The sequence below is a fragment of the Rhineura floridana genome, chromosome 14 (assembly GCF_030035675.1).
Source record: "Rhineura floridana isolate rRhiFlo1 chromosome 14, rRhiFlo1.hap2, whole genome shotgun sequence".
Lineage (NCBI taxonomy): Eukaryota > Metazoa > Chordata > Lepidosauria > Squamata > Rhineuridae > Rhineura > Rhineura floridana.
Genome location: NC_084493.1, coordinates 38,535,628 through 38,546,720, shown reverse-complemented (window position 1 = coordinate 38,546,720; position 11,093 = coordinate 38,535,628). Strand labels below are relative to the sequence as shown.

The 11,093-nt window shown below is 41.7% G+C and overlaps 1 protein-coding gene across 8 annotated transcripts in view; it reads left to right on the top strand.

Moving 5' to 3' along the window:
* Positions 1–11,093, top strand: part of TCF12 (transcription factor 12) — a 367,927-nt gene that overhangs the window by 352,247 nt on the left and 4,587 nt on the right. The gene's annotated exons all lie outside the window — the stretch shown is intronic.

Sequence of the window (11,093 nt, the reverse complement as noted above, 5' to 3'; positions counted from 1 at the left end):
TTTTCTTTCTTTCTCTCTCTCTCTCTCTCTCTCTCTCTCTCTCTCTCTCTCTCTTTCTTTCTTTCTTTCTTTCTTTCTTTCTTTCTTTCTTTCTTTCTTTCTTCAAGGTTTTTGTGTTGCCCTCTTCATCCGGGTTTGAACTTGGTTCCTTAAACCACAATCTGTCTAATTTGCATCTAAGAGGATGGGGCTGAATAAGTAGGGCAGGCTTTGTTTCCTTGTGGGCAGGAGATGTCAGTGGCAGAATAAATACTGGTGGGGGCTGTGTGGAGTTGGTGTGGTGCTCTAGGGGTATACTCTAGCTCTGCCAGCTCTGTTCTGTGTAAAGTTAGGATAGTTTGTTAATAGAAAACCAGAGCTCAGTCCAGCAAGACCCAACCTTGTTTTGAGTCCCAGCATCTTAGTGGCAGAATTAAGCATATATTTAACAGTCTTCCCTTGAAATGAATGGTTCTTAAAATGCTCAGCTTTGTCTGTGTAATGCCCATTATTGATAAGAGTTTTTTTAAAAAAACACACGTAAGATTCAAGTTCAACCTGTGAACATGCTTTATTTGCTTGCTTGTTTGTTTTAAGAAGCCCAGGTTGCTGCATCCTTCCCCCCCGCCCCCGTGAAGGAGGCAAGGAATTGCCAGTTTATCACAGTGTGCCACAGACATCAAGATCCTCTGGGTTTTGCATGGGGCACTTTGTGGCCAGGCAGACAGTCAAACTGTCACATTAAGCCAAAGCGGAGAGTTGGCGAGCAACCACAAGCCCACTCCCCCTTCTATATAAACATGCAGTAGCATTTTATTACTTCATTGCCTTTTTTTGCCTGAAAAATAGCCCCAAAGGGCCACAACAAAACATAATGCCTTTTTTTCCTCAATTAGTGTTATACAATGTTACATTGTTTATTTGCTGTGTATATTGCAGTTTGTAAAATTGTTTAGCTTTCTTAATTTAATTTCTGGTTACCAGCAATAAAGTCTTTGTAGCCCTGTTTGCGATTTTTTTTTTGTATGTGTACCTCACTGCTTCCCCAGGCACCAGCCATGCCATAACTCTGTGGGGATTTCCTGTTGTTGTTATGAGCCTTCAAGTCGAGTACGACTTATGGTGACCCTATGAATCAGTAGCATCTGTCATGAACCACCCTGTTCAGATCTCGTAAGTTCAGGTCTGTGGCTTCCTTTATGGACTCAATCCATCTCTTGTTTGGCCTTCCTCTTTTTCTACTCCCTTCTGTTTTTCCCAGAATTATTGTCTTTTCTAGTGAATCACATCTCATGATGTGTCCAAAGTATGATAACCTCAGTTTCATCCGGTTAACCCGGCCAGATAGGCGACTCAGAAATAAAATATTTATTATTTATTTATTATCATTTTAGCTTCTGGTGACAGTTCTGGTTTAATTAGTTCTAACACCCAATTACTGGTCTTTTTCACAGTCCATGGTATGCGCAAAGCTCTCCTCCAACACCACAGTTCAAATGAGTTGATTTTTCTCTTATCCGCTTTTTTCACTGTCCAACTTTCACATCCATACATAGAGATCAGAAATACCATGGTCTGAACGATCCTGACTTTAGCGTTCAGTGATACATCTTTGCATTTGAGGACCTTTTCTAGTTCTCTCACAGCTGTCCTCCCCAGTCCTAGCCTTCTTCTGATTTCTTGACTATTGTCTCCAGTTTGGTTAATGACTGTGCCGAGGTATTGATAATCCTTGAGTGTCATGTTGGCTCTGCTGCTGTGCCTACAACATCCTGCCCTCCCTGCTGCCTTGCCCTTCCCCTCTTGGTTACCAGAAACAGCCTCCCTCTGCATTAGGAAGCCAGGTGAACAACACCGCTCTGCCCTGGCCAGCCACTACTGCTCCCGTGACGCGGACAGGCAACCTTATGTTTTGCTCCACTTACCTGAGGTGACCCAGGAGATTCAAGACTGAGCTGAGAATTTAGGCTCGCTTTCCCAGATCCCAGGCCCATCACTTCTGGGTATTTGGCTGTATTTGCAAAGTGAAATACTAAAGCAAAAGACTGAAGCAGAATAAAGAAAGCAAAGGATGGATGGAACTGGAAATACTTTGGGTATTCTTGGCTCATCTTTGAGTTATTTTATAGCCACAGGGGGGAAATGCTAATAAATTCAACTTATGTGGCATGGGGGGGCATGTGTGAAAGGAGGATCCACTGCATGCCTGGAGCTCTGTGTAAGGAAGGGCTGTTTGTCTTCTATGTCAGGAGCGTTCATGCTGAGCTCTGTGCACACCAGTGCCCAGAGAGCTTTGAATCCTAACCATAGGCAATATTGTTTATTTAAATTATGTCAAGTCCATTTATCATAATCCTTATGGGGTCTTCCTGACTTTGAGGGAGCACCAGCTGCCACTGGAAACGGAGTTAACTCTGTCCAACAAATCCATATCCTGTCCATATCAACCTTGAAAAGTCCTCTCTAGAGGTCAGGGAATAAAATAAGCACAGTTCTTTATAATTGCATGCTCCTGTCGAACTGGAGTGACTATTGATCTCTAATGTGCAAGCTCCTTTTATATTTGTGTCAAAGAAATGATGAAACGGAGATCAGAGCCACCCATCTCCCACTGAAAAGGATGTATTCTCTCTCTCTTGTTTGTTTCTCCCTGTGGGCTGGCTGGACACAGCTGTGTTTTGTATTGTGTTTTCTCATCTGATGCATTTCTAGGGTGCACATATAAATGCCTTCAAGGTGCAGAAGGTGTCAACATTAATATCTGCTTCGTGGTCTAAATCACTGAGTGACATCTCATCTGTTCTGTTGCTTATGCCAACAACTTAGGCCTAATTTTTATTCTCTTCTCCCACTGCTGTGTTGTAGAGAAATAAAGCAGGGAGCGTTTGTCTTGGTAGTGACAGAACTAATGATATGGAAACAGAATACTCAGCACCAGCTTTTTTATCAGTGGCATAGATCAGCCTTCCCCATCCTGGTGCCCTTTAGACAAATCATATGGTTGTGCTGACTGGGACTTATGGGAAGACTTGAGGAAGACTTTATTATTATTATTATTATTATTATTATTATTATTATTATCATCATCATCATCATCATCATCTTTATTTATACCCCGCCATTTTTCCAAAACTGGAACTCATGGCGGCTTCCAGATAAAAAATACAAATAATTAAAAACATACAAAGTCTACATTAAAATAAGATTAAACTATTTCCAATATTAAAACCATACACACATATAGCTAAAAAAGTTCAAACTAGTTTAAAACTTTGATGAATGGGTGGAAAGAATCCTTAGCAGATTTGCAGATTAGAGACAAGAGTGGGAGGGGAAGATCACGTCTCGGAAAACAGGAATAAAATTCAAAATTATCTTGACAAAGTGGAAATCTAAGTCAAAAGTAACAAAATGAAATGCAACAGAAACAAATGCAAACTTCTGCATTTAGGCAAAAATAAATCAAATGCACAGGTATTGGATGGAGGGATACCTAGTTTGGAAATAGGACATTTGGAAAGGTTGTAATCAATTACAAGGTGAACATGAGTCACACGTGTGATGCAGTTGCAAGAAAAGCTAGTGCGTTTTTAGGCTGTATTAATAGAACCATAGCTTCCAAGACATGGAAAGTAATAGTTCCCCTTTACTCACCACTATCCAGACCCCATCCGTTGTACTTCATGGCTAATTGCATCTAGCAGAAAAAGACTGACCAGCTGAGTTCAGGAGGTTATAAATGCCTCTTGTGTTTTGGAGTTTTAAATGAGAAATTATTATTGTTGTTGCTGCTGCTGCTGTTGTTATTGTTATTATTGCCCACCCTTTACCAGAAGGTCTAAGGGTCACACTAATGTAAAATACAACATTAAAATCAGTTTTAAACAAACCACAATCACAACTAGAGAAGGTTCTAAAAATATCTCAAGTGCCAAAGGCTAGGGTGAAGAGGGATGTATTTAGCATAAGACGAAAGCTGTATAATGAATGTGCCAGACAACACCTCTGTGGGAAAGAAATTTCACAACTCGGGCTGCCACAGAAAATCCCCTCTCACGGCTGCCACCTCCTGAACTTCTGAGGAGGAACTCCCCTTCTGCTGATCTTAACACCTGACAGGGTCTGTAGGCCAATCTTTCAGATATTTGGGATCTAAGTTGTTTTGGAGTTTAAATGCTGGCGTGAACACCTTGAATTGAGCCCAGAAACGAACTGGCAACCAGTGCAACTTTTCTGAAATGAATTATACAAGTTCTAAATGGAACCCCAGCCAGTAAACTGGCCACTGCATTTTCAACCAGTTGGAAGTTTCCATGTTGTCTTCAAAGGCAGCCCCACATAGAATGCATTGCAGTAATCCAGTCTGGAAGTTACCAGAGCATGGAGTATCATGACCAAGCCATCTCTGTCCAAAAGGAGCCAAAGCTGGTGAACCATCTGGAGCTGGAAAAACGGACTTGTAGCCACTGAGGCCACTTGAGCCTCCAGTGATAAGATTTGATCCAGGAGCCCTCCCAAGCTATGGACCTGCTCATTCCAGGGTAGTTCAGCCCCATCTAGGATAGGCTATCTCCCAGATTAGAGAAAACACCTCTTTCTTTTCAGGATTCAGCTTCAATTTATTGGCCCACAGCCAGCCCATCACTGCTTCCACACACTGATCTAATTCACTAATAGGCAAAAAACCTTGCGGTTTAAGAATGTACCTATAGCCCACAGATATTTCTACCAAACTTTAAAAAGCAGGGAAATTGGGCAGCTATAGTGAATGCACCAGGGGAGCAGGAGACCTGAACTCCTCTCTGAGATATTGTACTGCCCTACAAAGTCAAAATGCAAACACAATTTGGGTTGGTCTTTCACAGTCCAGTCCACTTGCTGTGTAGCTTGGAAGAATTTGGTAACATGTGCCTCTGAGCATATGGTGAGTGGTGGCAACACCTGCCATCTCCAAAGATGGAGAATTATATTTTTGTATGTCTGTTGGTGTTCTTCTTACTTTGCTTCTTTCCTGTGTTACTAATGTTTCTACAGAGAATCTGAACTAGAAAATTTTATTTCCTTCATTATTCATCCTAGAAATCTGTGTCAAATTTATTTTTATTAATTTCAAAGCCTTTTTATTCGTCAATGCCATATGATGGTGAAGATAGCCTTTTTTGTTTCAAACTGGAGGTTATGGTCTATTTCTATTTTGGGTGCATTAACAGTTGGACCTGAAACTGCAGTTTAATGTAAAATCAGACTGATTACAATATGCTGCTACTTTAGCAATGACTCTAGTTGTTGGAAAAAAGAGGATGCATATTTTCAGCCTGCTATGTTTAAACCACTTTATTTAAGGCAAGGTGTTCACGATCAATTAAAAACATAGAGCACACCTAGAATTTTGCTAGAATATATTTCACCTCCCACTGTTTTATCTTGTGCAAATTGAGACACTTCTGAGGTCCACTGGAGACTATTTTGCAGAAGTCAGTGCCATTATTCCACAATTATGTTTGGAGTTTTTTTAGTATAAATTTTGCAAAGTGTTGCTGTACTTCACATATTCATAGAAACAAAAGCAAAAGAAAATGATTTCCTATAGAAAACTTCACTAAAATTGCAAAGTAAATCACATATTTAAAGTGACCATCTGAACTATATCAACTGTCTTAATAATGTTGCTTCCTCCCAGCTAAAACAAGATCAGCACAGGACATATCTTTCTATTATTTGGGCTGATTACAGGTGTTTCCACCACTCACCATATGCTCAGAGGCACATGTTACCAAATTCTTCCAAGCTACACAGCAAGTGGATTGGACTGTGAAAGACCAACCCAAATTGTGTTTGCATTTTGACAACTTTGTAGGGCAGTCCAATATCTCAGAGAGGAGTTCAGGTCTCCTGCTCCCCTGGTGCATTCACTATAGCTGCCCAATTTTCCTGCTTTTTAAAGTTTGATAGAAATATCTGTGGGCTATAGGTACATTCTTAAACCGCAAGGTTTTTTGCCTATTAGTGAATTTCCCTGCTTTTTAATCCGGGAGGTAAGAAATGGGATGCTGTGCAAGTTTGCTGAGAATGGATTGATCATTTGCATGCTTATTGAGTTAAGTGGGATTTACACACACACATGGCAATCATGCTTAGGATAGGTGAAACTGACCACAGGGGATGGGGAAGGGAGGAGGGGGAGGAGGGAGGGGTGGAAAGGCAGAGGGGAGGACTGGGAGGGGAGCAGGCAGGAGCGGGAGGGGAGAAGGACAGATGTGGTCATTTGCATGTTTATTGAGTTCAGTGGGATTTACTCCTGTGCAATCATGCGTAGGATAGGTAAAACTGACGGGGGAAGGGACGGAGGGCTGGAGTGGGCAGGGGAGGCGGAAGAAGGAAGGGGGAGGAGAAAGGGAGAGGAAAGGGGAAGGAGGGAAAAGGCAGGTCTGATCATTTGTATGATTATTGAGTTGAATTGGATATACTCCTATGCAATCATGATTAGGATAGGTAAAACTGACCAGGCTGGGCCTGCCAACCAAGACGTCTTCTGTATCTTTCACAGTTGGGCAGGGGGAAGGGACAATTCTACCTTGTGGTTTTTCCCATTACAGTGTTGCAAGAACACCAGCACTTGGCTGACTTTTTCTTCTCCTAAAGATACAGGATCAGTCTCAGGCCCTGAACCTGGCAACCCTACCTCCCACCCAAATTTAAAACAAAGCTGTCCCTGGCCACATCCACACCAGGCCTCTATTACACTTTGGACAATCATTATTTATCTATCTATTTATTTAGTGTATTTATATACCGCCCCATAGCCGAAGCTCTCTGGGCGGTTTACAATAAATAAAAACATTAAAAACAAATATACAAATTTAAAAACACATCTTTTAAAAACAATTTAAAAGAATTTATCATGGCTTCTCTCAAAGCCAATCATGGCTTCTCTCAAAGAATCCTGGGAAGTGTAGTTAGTGAAGGGTGCTGAGAGTTGCTAGGAGATGCCCTGTTTCTCTCACAGACCTTCAGTCAGAGTGGCTGACTGTTAACCATTCTCTCAGGGGAATAGGAGTCTCCTCTCAGCACCCTTCACAAACTACACTTCCCAGGAGTCTTTGAGGGAAGCCATGACTGTCTCAAGTGAAACCAAGTCTGGTGTGGGTGTGGCCCTCTGATTAGCCAAGCCCAGCAGCTGTGAGGCTTTTAGAACACTGACAGTTGGTCCTTACTGAGCATGCTCTGTGTTATAATAGGCTTCCAGCCAAAATTTCTTAAATTAATTAAAAATCAACCAGGTATTTTTTTAACTTTTGAACTGCAGAAGATGAAGGTCAGAGTATGGGGCAAGGTCAGTATTAGGATTACAGGTACTCTGTGAACATGGCTGATTTTTAATGAATTTCAACAGATTATGAGAACTCGCAGAAAAAAGTCCAAAAGGGCTCTGAGGTTTTTTCTCTCTTTTTAGACTTTGAACTCTCGATTCTCTCTGACTGTTTTGTGTATCACCATGAAAATTGACAGGGTTGTTAAGCAAGCGTTTCTGAGTTCAGAACTATAAGTTTTGTAAGGTTTTGTTTTGAAATGAGCTTATGGGAAGCCTCAGAATGGCATGCAGGGATATTTTCCATTTAACATTGCGGAATGTGAAAAATCCCCGCTGGCTATAGTATACAACATCCACTCTCGTGGCTGTATAATACCTCAGCCGCCTCTTCTGATTCCGATGGAACAGAGAGGTAGAGCTGGGTGTCATCTGCATATTGGTGACATCTCATTCCAAATCTTCTGATAATGGCTCCCAGCAGCTTTGTACAGATGTTAAATAGCATTGGGGACAAGATGGAACCCTGAGGGACACCACAGGACAACTTCTGTGGCATTGAACAGTCTCCCAGCCTCCCATAACTACTGCCTGAAACAGCCCTGGAGGCAGGAGTGCAACCACTAAAGCCCAGTGCTGCCAATCCCCATATCCCTGAGACACTGCGGAAGGATGCTGTGGCCAACAGCATTGAAAGCCACTAAGAGATCGTGTCTGGTGCTGTCCCGTTCAGAGTGGTATCCACAAGGCTGAGACGCAGGTGCAATTAATTCTTGTTTTATTAGAGTAAGGGATACATCAAAAGCAGTACGTTTCATAGAGAGCACTAAACTAACTCACTAGAATTCCGTAGCTGCACTCTAGACATGCTCTGCAACGTAGAAAGAAAGTTGACTCAGCAGCTCCTCCCCTGGAGCCGCAGGTTTAAGTAGGGAAAGTCGTTGATCTTAATCTCTGACTCCTCAAGTCCTGCCTCTGACCCGTCTGTTTCTCGCGACGACGAGCGTGGGGTGACGGGGGCGGGCGTCCAATGGCTCGTCCGAAAGGGCCTCGGCAACAGGCTCGATGTCAGGGGGAGGTTGCTCTCCTGGCGCCTCCTGAGAACCACTAGGCAGAGGGGGAGGGAGCGCGCCCTCCAGAGCAACTTCCAATGGCTCCTCGTCTTGGTCTGGGGGTGGGGCACGCCCTTCTTCAGAGAGAGCGCCATCCGTGGGAACTGACCCTGGCTCCAACTCACTCCCACATCCCCTATCCTGCGGAGACTCAACAACTCCTGGATCTACTGCTACTTCTGACAGCTGGAGACCCTGAAACTCATGCCTTCCCCCTCCCTGGCCCCCGCGGAGGAGCTGAGGCCCAACAGGTGCATGTGTGTTTCTGACAGTCGGGGGGTAGCAATACCAGCATTTTTTTCTGTGCTTTTGATATTTTGCCCTGCCCACCATTGGAATGTGGCCCCTGGAAGGTTGGACAAGTTTGAATCTGGGCCTCAGGCTGAAATAGGTTCCCACCTCTGTGTTAGAGCCTGTTAGACTGTCCCCCTTTCTTGAAATGGAATACAGTAGTTTTGATTTAGGACTTCATTTATTGGACTGATTACATATTTAACCTTTTCCTTTTAAGTTTGTGGATTTTCTTTGAACTAGTATTGTAAAATGGATGGATAGAAATGCCAGTGCTTTTTGTGTACGTATGCTTTTTTACTGTTGTTTTAACAAGCTTACAAACTAGTTAAAACTTCAACAATGGTCATTTATGTCCAAAATTTATATCATTATTTTGTCTGTACGTGGGGAGGTCACAAAAAGCCGGAACATTGGAGGCAAATGTTTTATGCATATCATTGCTGGGGCTGTGGGGACCACTTCTGATCATGGCTGTCTGGTGTTAAAGAAGACATAAACTTGTCATTCTGAGAAGGGAAGACACTTTGGCCTGTTTGGACATCATGCACTATGGTTCACCGTGACTGAGCACTGCGCTGGTGCCTACTGCTCAGTGTTGCCTACTTCACGGCTCTGCTTCCCAAACTAGAAAGCAAATCATGGAATGGCTGGCTTAGCATTCTGGGTGATCCAGTGGTCATGGCATGTCTCTCTCCAGCCAAACCACTGTTTAGCAGAAAAGTCTACCAGAGTGGCTTGCATAATGTCAAGTTTTTGATCCCCTATCTTAAAAGGCATGACATGACAGGAAAAGGAGGCAAAGGAAATTAGCAAATCTAGGCAGCAGTTCTTAAAAGTTATATAGTAGTTGTCATTGCTAGCTGGCATAGGAACAGTTGGGAGAGGGGAGGTGGCCACTGGCACTGGTCTCTCAGCAGAGCCAATGGAATGGCCCTCTCATCTCTCCCTCTGCAACTTGTGAGAAACATACAAAAGCAACAATTCTGTGGCTCATCATGTTGAATTTCTTTAAATTTCAATGGAAAACCATGTAAGAGAATTTCTGGAAAGTGTTAAGTACTTCAAGATGAAGACTTTGCATTTTAAACTCTTGAGTTGTTCCAACTCCTTTCAGCGAGGCTTACACAGAAGGAGTTCCTTTGGATTGTGGCCCTTGTTTTAGCAGGTAATATGTGGGTGCAAATACTTTGGACTACTAAGCGGTGACAGTGGGATCAATTTTATTTAAATCACTTCTCTGAAGGACTCGATTTTCATGATTTAGCTCACAGTTTAAATCGCTAGAGAGGAAGATTGTATTTAATCTTTTTTAGTAGTACATTATTGTTTAATATAACCTTAATACATATTCAGAGATGAAGATTTCATTAGAAGATAGGTACACACTAAAGTTACTCTGTATTGTTTTCAGATTAATTTTAATTTAAAAACCGGGATGAAAATTTGGTAATTTTAGCACTAAAGCAGAATGCACTTGTGAAGTTATTCAGGAGATGAGATAGTTCCAACTGTTCAATTAACCATGATATTTCCGTTGTGATGTGCCAGAATCACCACCACCAAACAGGCTTTTAAATTGTATACATAACATTGTTTATTCTTCTGGTTAGTCTTCAACAAACAACATTAACAAAACATGCACATGGATTTTTGAATGGTCAACTATTTCAGTTTTTAGATAAATGTAAAGTTATTTAAAAATAAAAATGTAGGCAATTTCAACCAAGTCAACATGAGAAACTTAAAATACTGGGTGGTACAGTTAACTCAGTCTTCTTCACCTTTGTCTTCCTTGTTCATTGTCTCAAAAAGAAATACGAGCTTTCCTGCTTTTTCAGTTCCAATGTATTTCTCAATTTAGGATGAATTAGTTTAAAGGAAGAAAAAAATTCTCTCTGCACCTGCAGAGGCTATTGCTGTTAAGAGCTGGATTACCATTTCAGTGGTCTCCTCCTTCTCCAGATCTACTCCATCTCCCCAAATTCTCTGTTCATTGACCTCTATCTTTGCACTGAGAGGAAGAGAGAGAGCACACTTAATGTACACCACCTGCAGAAAAGGACTGATCAAGTTATCTCCCATCTCCATAAACTGCTGTTAAAATATTCATAGAATATAATTAGAAGTTAGATAGTAAGTATTCATGATTATATCTTTTACTAATTGTTTTAAGAAAAATTTGAAATCTGACTTAAATTTTTAAAAATCCTATTTAAATTTTTAAAAATTGATTTTTTAACTTTTTTTTAAAAAATCATTGATTTTTATCAACTGTGGGTGACAGGAGCAACTCCGTACGGCTGATGGCACTTCCTATGTTCTTCCTGTTGCAGGAGATGAGCTGAGGAGGGCATGCCATGCTTTTGTCTGCATTGATTTCAAACATCTATGGTACTTTG